The following is a 22,889-nucleotide window of genomic DNA, read 5'->3' as shown; positions in this document are numbered from 1 at the left end:
TATCTCCTGAATGATATCTGCAAACACAGTCAGTCCTCTTTTTCAAAGGCCATCCAAATGTGCTCGGTCATTTAAGTGTTTGTTGTATGTAGCTGTGGTCCCTCACTGAGCAATGGCTAAGCAATGCTTCCCTCGTATGTATGATAGGTTAAAGCATAGTTTTAACAATGTATAGTGTAATATAGCTTTACTATATTAGTTTTACTAACAACTAAATGAGTTTGGGGATTTTCAGTAGCTTGATACCTCTTTAAGTGAGATTTTTAGCTTCAGAGTGTCTCAGCTTGTTTTTTATGTCCTAAGTTTTTAGATTCAGACTAACTTATATTTAGGATAATAGGCCTTTCTCTTTCATAATACTCCCAAGACAGCGATGTCCTAAACACTGAAATGGGAAAAGTGAAGGAGAAATTGTGCTTTGCTCACTTGTCTTTGTTACAGAATGGAAGAAGGCAGGAAAGTAAGCAGCTTAAGAAACCTGCTTTCATATTGAGGACCAGATTCTGTAGTTTTCAGTGTGTTTCAGTCCAGGGTTGTTAGTCCTGAGCATCATCAACACAACCTCTTCAACAGGTCCTCAGAAATGTATGGAGAACAGGGTATTCACCACAACATCAGTGCTGTCATTTCACTATTGTGTCATTATCTCAGATGCAGATTTCAAATACTACTTTTAGTGGTAAATTGTTCAGTAGTGAATTTCACTCTTACTTGTTTTAGAGTAGAGCAGTTTGACTGTGGATGTAAAGCTGTAGATACTCATGTCAAAATCTCTTTCACATTTGAAAATCCTGGTGAGAAACATCATTAGTAATGGAGAAGTACAACAGACTTTGTTGATTCTGTGCTGTTGAGTGTTAGGAGTAGAGTCACCTTCACTGCACTGATTTTTGGCTATAATAGTGATGAAGGAAGGAAAATAAAGTAAGGTGAAATAGTTTCCTCAATTAAATTTCCCAGGGATTAGGATTATTTGATTGCAATTGAGTGTCTAAATTTTCTTGGAGACTGAGCTTTGTTCTGCTGCATTTTTCTGTTTATTGTTGACTTAGAAAAATACTTCGTGATGCAAATTGCAAAGGTCCAGTTACACTTCTCTCCTTGTAGTTAAAATGCTGTCTCCTAATATGCTCTAGTTTATCAAGTTATCTTTTTCTGCATGTGAAGGGAATTTTGGCAGAGAAAGAAGTGTAAAGACTGATCTGCATATGCTGTGGTTTCTCTTATGAGCTCATTAATGAGCAGGTCTTATCCTGGAAAGTAGGATTTTGGGTTTTTAATAGAGGGAGCTTTTGCCCTGTTTTGCTTTACAGATAAACTAATAGAGAATTTTATTCTTGTTAACAGTCGTTTATCCTTAAGTTATATTGTTACTTATTTCTTCTTCATAGTAATTTATTAAGCCCTGTGCCTTTCAGAATAAATGAGCATTGTTAGCCTGCCTTTGTCAACTAGACAACATAGAAGTTGTGCATAGCCCTTTAAGCAAATAAATTTCTCTTTAAAATTAAGGGGAAAATAGATACTATGAGGTTGTGTCCCAATCTTTTGGGTCACTGTTCCTGTATCTGACATGGCATTTAAAAAACAGCAGTTGTTTTTGTGAAGGTCTGTTGGGAATCAGAAGATGGTGAGGAAGCTGTTGAATGACTTTGTTGGTGAGTGGCTGTGGTCTCACGTGGTGTGATGGGAGTAGCTCCTCCTCTGCGTTCGGATCTGATAACCTCCTTGCTGCCTGTAACTAATGGGTTTTGAGAGGAAAGCTCTCATGTTAGGCATATCAACAGTGGAAATACCTGGAAGATGAGCTTCAATTTTAGACATTTTTTAAAGCAAAAAGCACTTTGATAATACTGTCTTTTGTTAAGGAATAGCAAGACAATACATTCGTATTGCTTTGGTATTTTGGATTGGGAACTGCAATCAGTATTGCTCTAATATAAGCTCTTGAACAATGTTCCAATTGATAGGTATCTTTCTTTTCATGATGTGTTACTCAGTATTGCAGTATTTGATTTGCAGACAAGTACCTTTATATCCATCAAAAATTCTGCTTATTGAATTCATTTCTTGAAACATTTCATGCTATCACTTCCTACAGAATTGTGTTAATGTCTTTAAGTTCTCATAGTTGAAGCAAATTTTATTTTACCTACCATTATTTCTCTCATGCATGGTATTTGGGATACTTGTAGGGTATGGGAAAAATACTCATCTTGAAATTGTTCTTTGTGAATGATCTGCAACATCTTCTCTGGGGGAATATGTTTTGTAACATTGTTCTGTTTTCTATGAATAGGGACTACATGGAAACATCAGGCAGTCAAACATTTTTGATAAATGGAAAAATAATATTTGAGGAGGATGATTCTTTTATACAATTGGAAATGTAGGTTCCTGTGGCTTTGGCAACCTCTTTTTAAGTTTGCTTTTTCTAAGTGACTTCTTTGTTTCACAATTGACAGACACATTTTTTCGTTGATGATTATTTTGAAAATCAAATGTATTTTTTTAAAATAGTTTTCTTCTAATTTTATGGTTATTTACAGCTCATTCTTTTGTATTAAGTATGTGGAAATATGTTTTCATTTAACTGCTTGTTTTTCCCAAGAAACATATCTTACCTTCTAAAGTTTTGGCAGAGTATTTTATTTTCGCAGCTAGAGTTTCTTCTAATGACTAGTATGGATGACTAATGTTCAGATGTTGGTAGTCAGTAGTCTTACAGTGGATGGAACCATGTATCCTTGTCTGGAAATCAGGAATAGATGCATGTTCATGTTTAAATTGGAGAGGAAAATTTGTACATTCCATATGTTTAATTAAAGAACTGTCAGATGAGGCATTGGGTATGAGTATCCTATTATCCTTTATTACCAATGCTTGAGCTTAATTATTGTTAATTTGGAGAGCAGCTAAATAGAATATAAAACAAAATAATGTTTGGGACTTAACTGTGCTCTGATACTAGTTTATAAAGCCTGAAGAGATGTTTAGAAGATAGGTATTTGAAAGAGCCTTAAGTGTATGTGTTGGTTTTGTACTTCCTTTGGTTTATCAGATTCATTGTATGTTGAGTCTTCCTCTTGGTCTCATGCATTGGCACAGTAGTACATTCCTGAAGCAAAATTGTATTTAAATCCAAATGGCTTTTATTAAAGAAAAAAAAAGAAAATAAAATCTTACACCTAATACGTTGAAAACCTGCACAACGTTGCCGATCTAAAACATGTGATGGTACTTCCAGCTTATGTTTTATTTCAGAGGCTCATTAAATGCATACCTGTTTTTTATTTAATAAAACCTTTATGTCCCAGGATATTCAGATTAATGAAGTGTGCATGCATGTGCACGTGTGTTCAGTTTCCCATAGGATTTTCAAAAATTATTATTAGTAGTATTATTTAAAAATAGCTTTATGGAGGGTAAATGTTTGTCTTTGGCTCCCTCTATCTGCCTATCTCTACTTGTCTTTGTGAACTAACATTTTTTCCTAATTTGATCCATCATATAGATTAGAATCAGCAGATATCTACAAGAATTTCATATAGGCATTTGGTAAAATAAATAAATAAGTAGAAGTATGGTAAAGAGACATGGTGGACCAGTAAAAAATTTTGTTTTCAAACTTAAGAGCAAGGTTAATGTCTTTGTGCTCAGACAGTATCTTGTTGAAGTATATTTCCATTCCGTTCAGAGTCTAATTATTGTACTAAGCTTTTCATAAAGACACAGCTATATGATCAAAGTACAGTAAATAGAAACATGGGTTTAGCTGCCTGTCTTGCAGTAATGTGTGGTGTCTGATAGCCTTTTGTTTCTGGTCTCTAGTTCTGTTAGTACCTATTGACATAGAGGGTAACTGGATTGTTCTGTTGCTGATTTCTGACAAACAGAAATAGTTTGATATGCTAAAGCTATTTCTGACAGAAGATAGAAAGTTTTGACAAACATGCATGGCACAGCAAGTGTCCAATTCTAGAGAGCAAAATAAATGCAAACCACCATTATGGGGAACACAAACAGCCTGAAAGCAAGTTATCAGTAAGCAAATAATTGTTGAACTGTTATGAATGGAATAGGATGTTGAAATAGGGCATGATTGGCTGATGTTACATATGTCCTTGATTACCTTCCTTGTGCTTTTATCCTAATAAGTGACATTCTTTGTATTCCCTTGGATGGCTAGACAGTCTGACACTGAAGAAGAATAAATATTGCATGTGGTACACATTAAGCTGTCATCTAGGACAGCATTTATAAAAAGTAACTAGAAAAATTCATAAGAAATTCTGCAGTGCTACAGTTTCCTGGCTCCAGTCATAATTGTCAAAGTTCTTGACACATTCAGGTCTTCTGAAATGATTTGGGTTTACAGCTACTTGGTGTATGAATAATTATTAAGGATTCATTTTTTCTGATAATGCAGACTGTTAATGTTCTCAAAATGATGCATTTTCATTGAAGACCATGGAGTGATGAAAAAAACCCCAAAAAACAGTGCTGTGTATATAGCCAGTTCTTTTGTAGCAGTCAGAACTAAAAGATGTATATGTATAAAATAAAACTAAGTGATAAAATCAAAGAGCTCGTTTTCAAAAGCTGTCTTTGAATCTTGATAAAAAATCCATTATGAGCTCATGTATTACAGTTATTGTAATTTGGAAATGGACCTTTTTATGTAAAATATCAACCTTGTGTTTTTCGTCACTGACTTGAAATTAAGACTCAAAAGCAACATAGCAGGATATCATCATCTCTGCAAGGGCAGTGGAGAAAACCCCTTTTGAACTATCTAAGCTGATGAGTTATTGAATATTGAATGCTAATTATTTTATTCTTACATTTCAAGAAGAGGGGAGTATAGGAATTATATTCTTCATACTCTTAAGTCCCTGAATTCCTTGTGATGGCTTGTACATTGACCAAGAAATATTTAATGGCTTGTTTCTATTTCCATTTATTTATCTGTTGCCTAACATAAAACCATGATACTCACTACAGTTTGACACAAAAATTCATGATAAATGTTTTCAAGGCTTCTCACAGTTTTGTCACTGACCATGTCATTGGAACTGTACACTGTATTCCTGGTATAACCATGTTTTGCTTCATGTGAAAGTGTAGCCTTCTTTCATTATTGTTTAGTTCATGTGATTTGGTGTTTATATTATTATTACTATTTTGTTACTGAGTTAAGTTTATCCCGTAAGGAAGAAGGGAAAAAAGCCTGTTATTGCCTCATCAAGTTACTTGAGGATTAACATAATTTTATAGGTGACATTGTGCTTATTCTCATTCTTCTTCCAAGCAGCCTATAACTTAAAAGATCTCATTGTGAGTAGCTTGGGAAAATAGGCCCATTGGCTCTTTCATAAAATTTGCATTTAATGTTAAATGAAAATCTTAAAAGAGTTCTTAGAAAAGGGTTGAAAAAAAAAATCTGTATTCATGTGAAGTGATAAAGCTGAAACACCTGTTTAGGTTGAAAAAAGTTTTCTCCAAGTATAACACTACTCAAATGTTACAGGTAACTGTTAACTCTGTGGACCACTACAGAGCACAAAATATTTGCCCAACTGGTAAATTGAACTGTAAGCCCCACTGTGGGAAATTGCTTTGCTGTGTTCCAAACAGCAGTTATCTTAGTAATTGTACCTGAATTCTTTTGTGGCTAATAGACAGTTGATGTCCTTCTTACCATGACAGAATTAATTCACAGCAATATTTTAATTATAAAAATTTCAGGTAAGATGTGTTCATGTAGTTTGAGATGGGCTGAGTATGATTTTTAATTGGTGCTCTGAGAGCGCTTGCATTTGAGTTGAGAATGTGCATAACCCCGCATTTCACATTCTAAACTGGCACTCGCAACAAGGAGCTTATCAGAGCAAATTGTCTAGTCCATCCCCTTCCTCACTCAAAACCTAATGACCCTTTATCATCATGGTTTAGATTGCTGGACACAGATGTGAGAAAATACAAGTAATCTACAGGTAACTACAGTAGCTGCACTCATGTTCTCAGAGAACTGACTGCTGGGAAGATAAAAAGCTTCCCACAGAGCCTGTGACTTTCCAGCAGCAAAGCACATCATGAGCTCATACATGAAGTTTTATTTGCTGAAGATTCACAATAAGATGCATTAGGACATTCAGCAGGGTCTCTTCTTAGATGAGCACAAGAATTCAGTGGGGTTGTTAGTTGATGCACTAGTGCATGGCTTCACACTAAAACTAGAAAGTGCAACAATGCCAATAACGTTTCTTTTTGAGACCACCACAAACTACAGCTGTAATGTATTGATGTTAATGCAGTTTGTTCCTTGATGGTAAGTCACCTAATGTCGTTGGACATTTTGTCCTGTTATGGAAAGTACCCAGGTGTGAAGCAAATGTTAGGAAAAAAAGCTGCTGGTTGTTGAAATAGAGTTAGTACATGTGAGATATGAGAAAGTAAAGTAGAAGTCTTTATATGAAAAGACTTGTGTATAATTAATTGCCATCTTTTTTACTCAGCATTTTTTTGTTGTAACCATAAAGTAGATCTAAGAATCTCTGTGTTCAGATACTTTGCCAAGGAATGGGAAGGAAATAAAATATTCTTCAGATAATTTTCACATACCCTAAGGTTAATAAGATAATGATCTTGTTTACTATTTTTTTTTAATTGTTTTTTGTAATTCAAGAAGTGGTTTTCAGTGATTCAGTAAGGTTGAAATGTATCTATTAAACCATATGGGAATGATCAATGTGAATCAGTCTGTCTGCACTTTCTTTCTCTTCTAAAGTAACTGAAGTATAAGCAAGTTATTTACGTAGAAAAAAATGAATATGGATGCTGAAATGCTTTCCCCCCCACCTTTTTTTAATGATCTGTAAATTTAGAGGTTGTGAGGAAAGAGATAACATGGCATAAGAGGTACAGGTCATCCAGAAATGATGAGTCACAGAGGGTGGTATTAATTATTAAGCAGGCAGAAAGAAGCAAAATCCCACAAACAACATATCCCTTCTTCTGGTAGTATGAACAAGACAAACTTAGGTCTGTTTTTTAAGTGAAGTCCTTTTGCCCCAGTCAGTCATCCTCAAAGCTTCTGTGGTCTTGAGGAGTTGCTCCGTTGCGAGTCACTGCTGTCGGTCCCAAACCTTTGAGCAAGGGTCTGGCTCTAAGGCTGTGCCTCTCGAGCTGGGCCCATGACCAGAACGGCAGTCTCCTTAATTTTCTGTCCTATTGTTGGTCTTCCATGCAAGTGAACTACAAGACACTCAGAAAACTATGTAATCTTTGCTCCTCATTTTGTTCTACTTCTTTATGCCCATTTTCCAGCTTATGCCAACCTAAATGGTAGTAAGCAGAGCTCTTTATTGCAGAGTCTAACAGACATGCTGTAAGAAATTATTTTCTGTGATTACACATATCTTTTGGTTCACAGTAAAGACATGCAGAAATGTTTTCTCTTGTTCAGTAGCAAATATGACCTATGGGAAAAGAAATGTTCCCTTGTTCTATTTTGTCTGTTGATTGAGGAAGACAAAAGAAGTAAAGGGCTATACATTCCGAAAGAATGATTACCCCCCCTCTTTTTAAAATTTTAAATTCTTGTGAAATCCATGTACAAATTGCAGCAAAGATTTGATATATCTTTTTATGATATATGCTGTGTTTTATATTCGGTAGTGGCTTTAATTCTCAACTACAGTAGACATACAGAAAAACAGAAAAAACGTTGGCTGTTACAAAGTTTTGTTTGAGCTTTTTAAACTGAGTGATTAGCAGAAATAATGACCCTGTCAGCCTTAATCACATTAAAATGTGGTTAACATCATTTAATTTTTTCCACTTAATATGCGAAAATTTCCAGTAGATTTGCAGTGAAGGCCATTGAAATTCCATTAGAACAAGAATAAAAATTTCAGGCATCATTTATTCAGAGAGGGAATAAAGGTCTCATCTGAAAACTGCTGAATCTTCCTATTAGAGAAACTATGAATCATTGCATTGCATTGAGCAGTACCTTTAGCTTCTATAGTACTGAATCTGGGTTGCTTCTGAATGAGTGGAATGCATTTTTAGCATGGTGCTTTTCTGAAAATTGAACATAGAAGTTTGTTTTTTTTTCAAATTCAGTAAGAGCGTTCTCTGTAAAGGATTATTATGTAATCTGTTTTAACTGCTGTAGAGCTGAGGAAATGCTTCTGATTTAGGCATCTCCTCGCTGTGAAGTTACATACTTCGTGTTATTTATATTAAAATACAAAAAAAGTTGTCCTCTTTCTGGTTGATTTATAATGTATAGTTGGGCTTTCTTTGTGGTGAAAAGCAAAATTGAGGACATGCACAGCTTCGACTAGAATATTGTTATATGAAGTCTTTTGCACTCTTGGCATTTCTTGTTGCAGGTTCCACAGGTTTGTACCAGAAGAACAGATACAATAACTATGAGTGTGCTAGAGAAACTATCAACTGCATCTTTTTCTGAGAGAAATTTTTGTTTCAAGGAAAGTATTGGTTAGGGTTCCATGTTTCAGATTGCTATATTTAGATTCCCATTTTTTTGTCCTTTTTCTGTGTAAAGACAAGATTTCATCTCATAAGTGGAAGCACTAACAGTACAACTATATATTCTGTGCTTTTCTAGACTTTACTGGAGGACTTGTATCTAATATTTCTTTATAATAAATATTTCTATATATATCTGGTATGTATCTTTATTGTCTGTGGTACTTAAACTGTACAGTGGGTTGTTTGTTTCTTTCTGTTCATTAAATAGGTGTTCTATACTTGAGCCTTGTTTATTTCAGCCTATTATATAACTACTTTGTCCTTTTTTTACTGGGAAAAATCATCAATATGCATTGGATTTGTGCAGAACAAATTTGAAAATGTCAGTATTTGTACAATTCATTTTTAAACAAAATTATAAGAAAGTACAGTGGTAGATGATTAATGTAGTACTAAATACTGTGAGATACACAGTACTCAAGGAATTTTTCTTTGAAATAGCTGTTGCTAAATTTAAGAATTGAGCAGACCTAACAGGAATTTGGAAGTGTTTCAGATGTACTTCTGTAAGTTGAAGCATGTAGGAAGCTGAGCAGGAAGTGGGTCTCTGACCAGGACCAGAACTGGTAACCCTGCAAATGAGATAAAAGGGAGTAGGAGCGTGGGAGTGACCACAGCAAGAGTAGGAGGGAGGTGTGAATTCAGTGCAGTGTCAGTTCTGTGGGTCACATTTGGAAGTACCTTGCTAAAGAGCTGTTGGACCAGGATGGAAAGCATTGAAGACTGGGGAGTAACGCTGGGAGAAGAAAGCAGAGTCAACAAGAGAATGTGAAGAACTGTTGGATGGGAAAGTGGCCATAGTTTAGGGAAAAGGATCAGAAGGCACTGTACTTACTAGATTTTTCTCCCTGGAATCCATGGCATGAAATTCAGAGGTACTATGTCTTTTTGCTTCTGCTCTCTTAGCAGGTACCTGTGACACCTTGCAGCAAAACAGCTTCTAGTCTGTTGGGTGGCAAATGCTCACTGAAGTTCCATTAGCTCAAAGAGAGGTTTGTGTAATGGGTATTTAATGAGTACATTGAGTTTAGAATTCAGCATGTTTATTGGTTGCTTTTTATAAATTGGAAATCATGTGCTGCTGCGTTAAGTGTCTTAATGCTGTAATGGGACACACTTCAAAGTCAGAAAATGTCACAATGAAGGCTGTCAGTGCATTTCAGAATCAGTGTCCTGCCCCAAAGGGTTGTCTGTTTTATGGCCAGCCTTCATGGAAAGGACAAGCTTGCTCTTGAGGATGCAGTAGGGTTGGGTAGGTGGGAGACTCCTGATGATGGGATTCCCTTTTTCCTGGAGTAAAGCTTGATACTAATGTGGGGCTGTCGAAGGAAGGTCTTATGTTAAAGGCACATGCCTGGAGATTTGGTGATGAGGGATTGGGTTTTACTTTTGTCTCTTTTAGATCTCTGTTTGTGGTATCAAGTAGGAAAGTTTAATTTAAAATTTTTACACACTTTAAAAATTACAACACTCTTAATATTTTTCGTTTGACCTATTTGTATAATGAAGCTATTTTAAAAATTGTACTTTGTCCAAATTCTGAGATGACTTACTGCCAAGCTGTGATACAACTACTGCAGCTACCTCTTGTGCTTTACCTGTGCTGTCCTTGTGAGTGGTACTGGTAACTGTGTATGGTATAATGGACTACTTCTGACTTTATGTACACTTTACTTTGGAAGAGCAAAACTCATGAAGTCTGGTTGTCTAGGAGTTTTGAGTCTTGTTTCCTTATGACAGTGATCCCAAATTTATACTCCTTTAAAAAGCAGTGACATCAGGCACTGAACACAGACAGGTAGCATCAGTGTGACAGTCCTACTGCTGCTGGTCAGCTGGACAGCATTAGCCAAGTCAAGTGTGTGGGGGTTGATTCTTTCTGCCTTCTTCCCAGTGAAGGCACTGGTTCTTACAAAAGGTGTAGGAACTTGATTTGTATGAAATTGAGACTTCTTTGTCCTCCTGTGCATTTCTGCATAGCATTTATTAAGTACTTCTGAAATCACAAAGTGTAGTGCTTCCTTGTAACTATATGGTAATCCCTAAATTACTGTAATCCCTCCTCTGCATTCAGTACAGAACCAGTTATTGTTGGTAGCTACACAGTATAATGACTTCCATAAATTAATTAAGGTGGTGATTTGTTGTGGTTTGTTTTTTGTTTTTGTTGTTTTGTTTTTTGGTGGTTTTTTTTTAACAGTAGCTGATTGTTCTGCATTTAGTATTGGTAGGCAGTTCACAGAACCTTGCTGCTGCCTTGGGTTGAAAATGTTCTGCTAATTTCCAGCCTATGTTTTTCCATGGCTGGCTTATTTTATTGGTGGTTCAGGCAGCTTTCTCCTGTGGACTAAATAGTATCTTATTTAATTGATGTTTACCTCCTGTACTTACTTAAAGCAGGCATTATAAATTTTCTCTCTCTGTTATTTACATGAGGTTTCCATCTCTCTGATAATCTTAGACCTGTTCTGAATTTAGCTGACCACAACTGCATGTAGTGCTCCCCATGCTTTCAGGAATACCTTGTATGCAGATGTAAAGCATCCTGTTAAGCAAAGGGGGAAGCATTTCCAGTAAGATCTGTAGATGATATTTGCCTTTTCCCTGTTGCATTATCCTGGTGGCTTAGAATTACTTCGAAGAACACTAACCTAGAGTGATCCCCCTTCTGTGTCACTTTCAATTGACGATGATGATCACTTTCCTTGAGGAAAATGTCTCTTGCTCCTGTATTGAACATAAAATTTGCATGCAACTAATGTTTGTGTCAAGGTCATTAGTGTATTTAACACAATCATTCCGTAATTCCTTAATCCTGGTGAAGTTTGATTTAGTACCCTAAAAGATTAATTTGTTCTCCTGTTATCATATCCAGTGCATTGCTCAGTCCTCAGTCTCTACAAATCCACTTTCCCTTCTTCTCCAGCTGAATGAGTAGTTTCACACACAGCACACCATCAAATACTTTATAGATGTATTTCTCCTGCACAGAAAATCATATATCAATGAGAGAATAAATTTATCAGGACATGCTTTATTTTTAACTTTAAACCAAATTACTTGTGTTTACCCAAGGTTATTTTCTGTCATCATTTTGTCTTTGATGGTGTCATTGCTCAACCAAACTAAGACTAAAATTGCATTGTGTATGTTGATTAAGTGACTCTTTGTTGGAGAAATGCATAGACTATCATGTCCCTGAATAATGCCCTAATATGATATTTTAGTATTTTTCCTTTGCTAGGTCTGCTTTTAACAATCTGTTACTTACTAGGGCTCTTCCCTGTTGAGCAGGTCTTTTCCAAACTTAAATTCTATGCTGCTTCTAAAACAGAAGAAAACATGTGAGCATTAAAATAGGAACAGCGCTTTTCATTGAAAATGTCATTGAAATGTTCATTGTTACTGAAACATTCCTCAAACCGTATGTGCTAGAAGAGTGTAGGTGATTGCTTGAAGCAAATAAACAGTATTTCTAATGATAAGAAAGCATTTGGGCACAAGTTGAATAATTCACAATGCCAATAGTGCTTTTGGATGTATGGATTATTTTAGTTATCACTCGCATGATTGGATGAAGTGTTTTCAACTGCTGTTTTGGATAGCAAGAATGAATATCCAGAAAGTGGAATAATTTTATAGAGGCTGTGAGAAGTCTAGATTTTATTTTTTTTTTTCACTTGGGAGCTGATTCATGTTTTACATTTTTGACTGCACGTTTATGTCACAGTTTTTCTCTTCAGTGTAACTGTAGATCAGATCACATTCCTTATGGTATATCCCATGCATGTTTGAAACACTTTGAAAAAGTGAAATGATGTGATGTTTAGCTACAGAGAAACGTCAAAAACAATGCATTTATATGATATGAAAGATTTGCAAGTGCAAGCTAGCAATTGATAGTAATATTATAATTAGCTCTTTATAACAGCCTGTTTTTTATTCATGAACATTTTCATTTATGTTGACAACTATCATGTTTGCCACCACACATGGAGCCTTCTCTTTACTCAGAAGAGACTGAACATGAATTAGTATGTTTTTGGGCTTATGTTCTGACTTTCTATTGAAAAATGGTTTCTGGACCAAGTCACAAAAATAAAAGTAGCTTGCTTTTTAGGTTTGACTTTTTGATCTTATGGTGTTTGTAAGTGTAAGTGGTGGTGTTTGTAAGGGTAAAGCATACCACAGAGCACTGTAACTTCAAGGTGGGGTTCTTTTCAGTCAAAATGGTTTTTAATTGTAGAAATTGCTGAGGGTGTTGAATGCTTCCTAATCCCATAACTGGTACAAAAATCAAGGTAGGTAAACTAACAGTTTTATAATAAATCAAATTTTAGTTTTGTACTTGCAAATAAAAATGTTTTGTGCACACTCACCCACAGAGTAAGATTATTTACTTCTGACAGAAATTTGTCATTCCATTTTCAGCCTTAAAAACCTCTGTCTAACGGGTCCTTTAGTCTGTCAGATAAATGAAGCATGACAGTGATCCAGATACTTATTCTGGCTTCTGAAAAAAATCAAAGTTACTGCTCCCCTAGGACAAGTATGTTTTAGTAGATGATTCAGACATTGTTAATTTTTTTTCATTTCACCATTGTTTAGACAGGTAAACAGACTGTGTCTGTGGAATTGAACATTTTTGTGACAGCTTTTCAAATTAGTGAAGTACATTTCATACAAGGCATCTCTGCACACTGAAATCCTGAACTCATTTAGTGTTTTACTCAGACAAGAACATGTTCATATGACAGTACAGTATATGATGCTATATTTATTAGACATTATTTTGGGAAAGTTTATCAGCAGGAGGCAAGACTGAGGCACATCACGTAGTTTTATATGAGTATCTTAGGCATATAAGGTGAGGGTTAGTTTCTAAAGCAGCCTTTGAAAAGAGTAGAGGGGAGATGCTTTAAGAAGAAAATGAGAAAGGGAGCGAGCCCTAATTTAAGTACTCTGAATTGCCCTCAAAAGGACCTCCTACTTCATTAACTATATAGGGAACAGAGCAAGATTAGGTATCTAAGTCAAGGGTCTGAAATAAAGCCTTGTATTCTTTGAGTTGCTCTAGGTTGGGTATTAACCATTCAACTAAATACTCCTGTTGTTATACTGAGAGTTTTGGGGATGTTCTTTCTCTGCATAAACACCAAAGTTAATTTCTCTTTAATGAGTAACATATTCCAGCCTAATAGCAAATTTGATCTTTTTGTCATCAAAAAACCCACAACTTAGCCCAGTGTCAACAGCTTTCATGATTCTTTTTACTCATCTCATTAAAATTGTTTCTTAAAACATAGAACTGTAGTATTGTGTGATCACAAAATATGAGTAAGTAGTTGTTAATGCCCCAAGGGTGCAGGAGGACTAAGCAGGTTTTATTATTTTAAATCAAATATTCTTATTGTAGTAATATTTGCCTCTCACAATTTTAATACTCATAGTAATTTTTAGCAACTGATAGAGCGAGAAAGAGAACATTCATGTGAATTCTTTGGTCTGGTGAGGCTCTGCAATTAAGATCACACAGACTAGTTCTGGAGAAGTGAGGAAGGCATTTTCCCCTATATTTTGTGAGAAGGAGAGGATATTTCAGTAACAGTAGTATGGGGAAATATACTGATCCAGTTTATTTGAGTTTCATTGAATTGTTGTGTGACTTCAGTGAAAGCCAAAACTAACAGTCATAGTCTGCATTTGTGTTACCCATTGCAGGATTTTAAATTAATAATAGAGAAATACATTGCCAATTAGTCTTTATAGTGTCTTATTTCAAGTATCGTTAGTATATATTTCTTTCCTTTCATGGGATTTTTATGTAGTTGTAATTTTTTTGCTGGGAGTATGGCTTGGTATTTGCTTGCATTGACATAGGATACAAAAGAATTAAAGAATAAAATAAATTTTAAAATAATAAAACTAATAAATTTAAAATGTTGTTGTCCATTGTATAGTTCATGTAAACTTTCTCTTGTTAAGGCATCACATCTTTGCGTTTGTTTTTTTTTTTGTCAATACTCTGTTTATGAATGGCTCATAACTTTTTATGAGTTTATATATTTGAGACTTTACTGTAATAGCATTGATATGAATTGTCTTACTTTGTACAGGACTCTCAAGAACAGTTTTCCATGTGACATAAAGAAGTCCTGTCAAGAGACAAAACTTGAAATTATCATGCTATAGCATAAGCCTGGCTATGGAATAGGAACTCCTACTAGTCTGTGATAGTATCTCAGTCACCATCAATTTGCATGGAAGTCCTTTGACTGAGATTTGCTCCTTCTGCTATAATTTATGAACAAGTAATTGTGAAATTATTTTGTTACAGGTTTCAAGATAACAGCTCTAATCTATGCATTTTATAAATGATAGCAGAAAGAATAATGAGATATGACTTTAAAAGCATCTTTAAGATCTTTATTCTTCATGAATGGTGCTTCTTACAGATGTTTAAAATAGGGTTACCTTGACCAACCTTTTGTTAGTTTATGTAAGGTATATAATGTACTGAAAAACCATTTTCTTACTGGGAGCTCTTTCTCTCTCTATGTATGTATATCAGAAGAAAAAGTCATTCTGGATTATTTTTGTTCTTTGTCTTTCTACCATCTTGATTATTTTTAATTCAAAGTAGTTTTAGGTAATGAACTTTATTTTTCTGTTATGCATGCTTTATTTCTCCTAGATACAGAAATATTTTCTCCATTAACTACTGTCTGTACTTGATTTACAGTTTCATGTTCTCTGGTGGTATTTCTTTCACAGCTCCCACATCTTGCAAACCAAAAACGTTTCATATCAGTTAAGCCAAGTTGTTATATGAAATACATTCAAAAAGTGGTTGATCATACATAAAAATTTGTAAGTGAAGCATTGTGTCCTTATGTGTTTTCAGCATACCATTAAACAGCCAGTGTCTCTGGGTGGCTCTCTAGACCAGGTAAACTGAGAACCCTCTGCTACTACCATGTTAGTTTGTTAACAGAACTGTATCTTGAGGGCATAAAGTGCTTTGATAGGGATTTTCCGAATATTGCTTTGATTTCTTTAATTCTTTTGTCTCCTTTGCTCAGGAGTCCTGGCATTTATAAGCATTCTTCAATAATGAATAATTAAATTCCTGACTGAACTTGGCTCCATGGCATTGGTGTCTTTTGATGTGATAGGCTAACTTAAGACATCCTGCTCTTAGTAGTCTTCACCTGTTCCTGCAGCACCCTTCAGTTACATTGGCACAGCCATTTCTAAGGATGGTAAAGTGAACTGGTCCATCTTGTCTGGAGAGGGAGGCTATGAAAGAACTAAATTCTCCCTCCGAAAGCTGCTTTTTTCCTGGATTATTTTTGTTGGTGAACAGCTTGAGTATGCCTACAGGGAGTGCTGGCAGGGGCCCTGCTCCATGCGCTGCAGCTTGTAGCAGAAAAGCAAGTGTAACATCTGGATGGGTAAGGAATGGGATGAGAAGTTCATGTCCAGGTTCTGAAAATGTTTCCTGAAAATATGGGATGCAACTTGAATGAAATAGTAGGTGCAATATTAGTCACCCCATGTAACAATGATTTTGCAGAATTATTGGGGATTTAAGATAACAACCATGATAGAGATCAAGGCTTTGGAAGAACTTGCTTTGACACATGAGGCAGAGAACCTGGGATTACTTACATTTCAAAGGAGAATGTTAAGGAGTTATAAACCCATCTATAATAAATGTCAAAAGACAGTGATGGTCAGGAACCTCTATGATTCTTTTTTTGATACAGTATATGTTGAAATTACAATGAAATTCAAAAATGTGAAATTTGGATCTGGTAGAATTAGATACTTTATGTACCCGTTCTGTCATAAGATTCCTGTGATCATGGGATGTGTGGCTAGTCCCTGAAAGGTGAAGAATTTTAAGGGCTTTTTAACTTCCTCTTTCAGGGCTCAAGTCAATCTATGTTAGGAGATGGGAGTGATATCTAACATGTGACATGGGTTCTCCGCATTTGCCTCCTGTAAGGTCCAGGTGGATGCAGTAACTAAATACTGGAGGTGATATGGACATTGGACTATGGGAAGTAGTCCATATTGAGGAGCTTAAAGCATTCAGGATGTGCAGAGTAAATGCAGTGCTGAGTTCCTCAGGCTCTCATCCTGAGGGGCTGAGAGGAGGCTCTTGGCCAGAGAGCAGCCCAGTGTGTGGAGGCAGTGCTTTTGTTCTGAACTGTTACTAGAAAGCATTTGCAGGTGAGGGCTGGGAAAGGGCTTTTTGAAATTGAAGGATTGCTGTGTTTCATCTGGCCAGCTGGGAACAGGGAATGAAAAAATAAACTTATAAGCATCACTGATGATTTAAGATGTGGTTGCCAAGGTCTGTAACAGGTACTCCCAAACCTTCTGTAGATTTGTCATCTTCATTGAAAACTTATCATGGTGAGGAAGAAGGTACCTTTGTACTTCTTAATGTTTTCCTGTTTAGTCATCCTTTCTCCTTATGTAATGGAAGAAGAAAGGGATACTCAGAGAAAGGCAGGTAGCAATACAGAGTTAGAGCACAGTGCTCCAAAACAGGGGAGTGACAACCACCTGTGCTTTCCTCTTCCCCTTCCTCACTTCTGCTACAGACCATTTCTGGTATACAGAGACATTATATACCTATGGTCTGTTATTTTTACTATCCCATCCTTTGTTAATTGCAGAAATTTGGAATGAAAGCTTGCTGAAGCTGTGAGCGTTTCTGGTCTCTGTAAGAGTACATGTAGATATTATCCTCATCTGTGCATAGCACTGAGAGCAGTGGGACCGGATCTCCGTGGAGTCTGTGCATGCTACCAGAACAGAAGGGAAGGACATCACCTAGACAGTGCCATGCAGTACTGGTGCTTTGGTAGATTAGGTCTTCCTCTCCCAACCTGCCAAACTAACTAAACCTAGTGGTCCTCAAAGTTTTGGGATGTGGCAAAAGAAACAATTCTTGCCTAACTCACCATAATTGTAGATAATTTGTGGTTTCATTTGAAACCTCATCATGGATGAGGTTTCAAAAGATGAAATCCACAAAGAGTAGAGAAGGAACAAGGTTTTTTTAAGCCAATGATTTTTCTTTTAATTTCAAGAAAAATGTTGGAACAATTTAACTTTTTAATCACCTAAAAGCAACCCAGTTGTCTTCACAAATTCATGTTGACAATTCATTACTTGTCCAGATTGTCAGAAGAGTCTAATATTTTGTTTGTGGTAAATGTAATGGTCTTGTATATAGAGAAAAAATATACTGCGTATTGGGATTTTTATTAAGCCTTTAAAGGTTTCAGTGGCTTACAACATTCTCATAAATGAGATAGGAAATACTGGCTAGATGTAAACTATTGGAAGTTGAATGTGCAAGACTGGTTGGAAGATAATACACAGAGCATGGTTATCAGTGGTACACTTTCCAAGCAAAGAATTTCTCATGATGAGATCTGCAGAAGCAGATTACTTGAATACTGGTTGAATACTGTTATGTATTTCCATTAATGAGCTGGATGGTGAGCACTCTTGTTAAATCTCTGGATGACCTCTTAGTCTAGGAGATGTCCATATATGCGCAGAACAAAATTAGAATTTAGGAGCATCTCAAGAAATAGAAGAAATCATTAGAAAAAAGTAGCAACAGTGCAACTCCTGAGAAAGATTTTATACAGGAATAATTAACTATGCAAACATAGTATTAAGAATAGCTAGTCAAACAGGGTCACACATTAAGTTATAACCTGAGCATGAGATAATGTTGCAGTGTTGTCACAAAAAAGCAAATCCTAGGCTGGTTTTAGTAAACCGATGAAAAATGAGTTAATCCTCTAGCTGCTTTTAATGTTTGTAAGCTATTATTATCGAAAGCTCTGAGAAGTGCATCAGATAAGGTGTGCTTTCAGAAACTTTTAGACCAGTTGAAGATAGTCCAAACAAAAGGGTTGAAAGTTAGAAGTAATATGTGGCTTACAAGAAAAGCTCAAAATAAAAACTACTTAAAATTTTTAATATATAAATAGGGAGTATATATTCTCAGTTCACAGCCTATAGGCTCAGTTTAACTAAAATAAAGGTTAGGCTCCACCTATGGAAAACTTCAACAATAAGGGAGCAAGCACTAAACAGATTGAGTTTAGAAGCCTTTAAAAATCAGCATTGCCCAGAACTGCCAACAGGAAGAGCCTGTTGGAATTTCTAAGTCCTCTTCTTTTCATTCCTGACTGGATCTTTTTTTTTCAGTCTTCTGTAAATTTTGGTCATTCAGTTTGATTTTACCTACATTTGTTTCTTTTCTTCTTGTGCTGCCTGGTATTTTCTTTTTCCCTGCCTTTCTCTTTTGTTTCTCGTATTTTCCACTTGTAGTTCAGGTATAGAAAAGAAAACCAGTTGTTTCTCTTCCATTAGTTTGATGTTTTTTTTGGTCTTACTTGTACAAAAGCATACTTTCACAAATCACCTTTCTTCTCAGGGGTCAGTTTTTCAGATCATCTTGTCTTGCAGGTGTCCACTGAGCTTAAGCTTTCTCTGCAGCTTCTCTCTTCCATCACTAGTTCAGATTTCCATCTGAACTCTGTCTCTGTTCCCAGCTGGATCTCTCATGTGAAACTCTCTCAAATATTGATTTGTGGGTAATGTACATTCTGCAACTTTTATACCTTTTTATTTTGGTTGGCTGCAGGTTTTGGGTTTTTTTCTGCCTCAGTAAGCATCACCATTTTAAAGTGAAAGCACCCCCTTCTGTACAACTGTACACCATTTCTGGTGCTCTTTGCTTATTTGCCTTCTCAGTGAGTGCCCTCATTTTTAAACTTTTCTTCAAGGTCTTCTGCATCCTGATTTAGGATCAGGAGTTAACTCTGGTAGTTGTCCTGATTCATCTGCACTTGAAGTCGCTGGCATCTGTGGTTTACTAGATAGTCTGATAATGCTGCTGATATTCCTTATGTCCTTATCAAACAACAGTCACAGTGTTTGGTGGAAATGAGCATCTGAATTCCTCTTCAGTGTTTTCTCTGATAAGAATTTTGAGTGCTGCCTTCACTTGCAAGTTGATGAGGTCTGGTTTTGCACTTGCCTTGGTTTTGTTCTTGTGTCAGGCTTTTACACAGTCATAATACGCTTTTCTGCTTGCCATCACAGAATGAATGGATGTCTTGCTGTCTCTTGAGGCTGTATTTTTTTTCCAGAAAATATATTTTGTCTGTTTTCTGGCATCAGTCAGACTTCAATTGAGGAACCCTCTGTAGCTGCTGTTGGCACACTTCTCTCCACAGGGAAGGGAGGAAGAAACCAAAGCTACTCCAGTAGGGAAAGTCTGTTGGATGTCACAGAAATCCCATGCTGCTACACTGTTTTCACTTAGTTTTTGGTTTACTTTGTTAAGAAGGGTTTTCATCTGGAGCAGTTCCTTGTTTCTTAAAGTAGTTTCAGCTGTTAATCACAGTCATTGGTGCTGCCAGTTCTACTTTTTGTTTTTTTTACTTTTCATTTTGTTACATTTTAGTGTGTGGTGGTGGTTTTTAAGTGTCAAAAGTCTTTAAGCGTAAAATTCAATACTCTTCATTATTCATTTTCAAGGGTAGCATGAAATAACAGAAAGATACTCCAGGATTTACTTATCTTAACAAAGGCCCAAAATGAGTGTACTGTTGCTGTCCTTTTACAGACATACATAATTTTCTTAGGAAAAATTATGTGCTCAAATAAAACAGACTTTGACATTAATTGTTACCATTTGTTAAGATAATTTTGTTCTGTTTGGCACACTTGGTTATCCCTAACAGGAAGGCAAACATGCACTGTTATTTTATTGATTTTTAGTTAGGCATTCTGCTTTGCAGAAAACGTGAATTCAAAATATATTAATATTTATATTTGAATGTTTACTTTTTTTGTTTGCAGCATTTTTTTGTTTATTTTCTTTATTTTGATCACATTTATGGGAATTCCTTGGTACTTTTTAGCAATTCCTGTGGCATTGAAAGTCACAAAACTAAAAGACTCGGGCAGAGAACCTGACTGTCTGTACAGAGTGGGATTGGTACCTTATTCTTTTAGTGAGGCTGTAGCAGGTCTGATGTCAGTCACTTCAGAGACCTTTAGACCTCAGTGCTCATTTATTGCTAAAATGTACCAGCTCTGCTCCTGCATTATGAAGATCGTCTGTCAACACTTTGAGATATTCTCCTTTGTTATTAAGCTTGTGATGCTCTACACTGTCAGGTTTTTTGCCAATTATAGTTAAGGTACAATGGTGTATTCACTGGATCAAAGTCTCACACTGGCGGTAGAGGAATGATTTGTAAGTCTTTATTCATCTGAATCGTACAATAGAATACCTGAGGAATGCAAATAATCCCTCTAAGGACTCAATAGAAAAGCTGTTAAAATGACAGTCTAAGACTATTATTATTCTGAATTGGTGTTTTAGCCAAAGTAATTATTTCTTATCTTGTTGTTCCACAATAGTTCTTAGTTTATTAGTTATGATGACCATATTTACCAAACAGAATTTGAATCCAGTTTTTGACATTACTTCCATGCTTATTTCACTTTTTCAAGTTTGCATGTTTCATTACATCTTTCTTCACTTGGCACGTTATTTAGTTAGAGACCAGTGTTAAATAATTCCTTAAAAAAAAAGGTATGCACATATGTTGAAGTACACTTAAGAATTGTAGATTGATTTTGAGATTTATTTTCTGTAAAATGTTGGCATTTATTACCTCTGAACTTCAATACCCAATTTGTTTGCCAAAATAAATTAGTTAACTACAAATGTTAGTTTTAGAAATGCTATTAAGTGTCGGATGTCACATTGAGAAACACACCTTAATTGTGATTTTCAGTTCAGATGATTCTGAAGGCAATAGTGTTTCAGCATCAGTCCTGGATACCAGACTGTGTTTTCACTGGATAACTGGAGGCAAGAAAAGATTAGTATAAGGAGGATTGAAGAACACTGATGGGGTATTTACATACGTAAATGATAGAAGACCAGCCTTACATAACAAACGTGTGAAAACTGTTGAGTGAACTTCTATGTTCTTTGTCCCATCTAAAACCCTACTCAGTCGGCCATGCACTTAATCTCATAATAGCTCTGATCCCCTGCTATTTTCTTTGACAAATGTGTGTTGATGAACTTGTGGTTCAGTTCATTTTTTTCTGAAGTGACATTTGCATTGATTATTTAAAGGTTTGCAGGCCACACTTTCAAAGCACTTTAGTATAATAGCAGCTAAAATCTTAGTCTAAATCTTGCAGATTAGCAGGACTAAGAAAAAGAACTCAGCAAGTATAAAGCCCTGTGCTGTATAGTGGGTGCTTCAGGTCTGGAACATCATTGGCACCCAAAGTGTTGTGTTCTCTAATTTGATTATTCTTGTACAGGAAGTATTCCCATGGCTCCTGTGTTTGCTTGCTGAGCATAGAGCTGTCATTCTTACCGTTCATACCCATTTAGGAATGGTGTCCTATTAACAGTAGTGAGGTCCTCCCAGGTAGTTTATAAATGTCTCCCTTAAACTTAAAATAAATACTTGCAGTCATGAATATGATGCTGGGCTTAAAGATTTTTTTAAACGCCATTTACTACTCTAAAGTTTTCACAGAATCACAGAATATTCTGATTTGGAAGGATCATTGAGTCCAGCTCCTGACCCCGCACAGAATATTCCCAAGAGTCACACCATGTGCCTGAGAGAATTGTCCATCTGGGTGAAACTTTTTGGAACATCTGACCTAAACCTCCCCTGACACCACTTCAGGCCATACCCTTGGGTCCTATCACTGGTCACCAGAGAGATCAGTGCTGCCCCTCCTCTTCCCCTCACAAGGAAACTGTGACTGCTGTGAGGTCTCCCCTCAGTCTCCTCCAGGATGAACAGACCCAGTGCTTTCAGCCACTCCTCACACAGCTTCCCCTCAAGGCCCTTCACCATCACTATTGCCCTCCTTTGGACACTCTCTAAGGGCTTTATAACCTTCTGACATTGTGGCACCAAAACTTTCCTGAGCACTCGAGGTGAGGCTGCACCAGCGCAGAGCAGAGTGGGACAATCAATCACATGCCTTGCCTGGCTGGTGATGCTGTGCTTGGTGCACCCCAGGACATGGTTGGCCCTTCTGGCTGCTGGGAGGCTGCCAGTTTTGTTAACTTTAGTAGGGTAATTACCAATCAAAAACTAACTCCATAAGTTTGTAGCTGTGAATTTGTTGTTTCATTCAACTAAAAAAAATTATGAACAGCAAACTGTTGTAAATGCTGACAGTTATTGAAGATGAATAGGAATTTTTTTTCTTTATCAAAAAATAGT

At 36.2% G+C, this 22,889-nt stretch overlaps 1 protein-coding gene across 2 annotated transcripts in view; it reads left to right on the top strand.

Annotated features, from left to right (window-relative positions):
- OLA1 (Obg like ATPase 1) overlaps positions 1–22,889 on the top strand; it is a 94,966-nt gene that overhangs the window by 63,906 nt on the left and 8,171 nt on the right. The gene's annotated exons all lie outside the window — the stretch shown is intronic.

Source organism: Poecile atricapillus, chromosome 5 (assembly GCF_030490865.1).
Source record: "Poecile atricapillus isolate bPoeAtr1 chromosome 5, bPoeAtr1.hap1, whole genome shotgun sequence".
Classification (NCBI taxonomy): domain Eukaryota; kingdom Metazoa; phylum Chordata; class Aves; order Passeriformes; family Paridae; genus Poecile; species Poecile atricapillus.
Note: the sequence above shows the minus strand (reverse complement) of the source record. Positions and strands in the feature narration are given on the sequence as shown.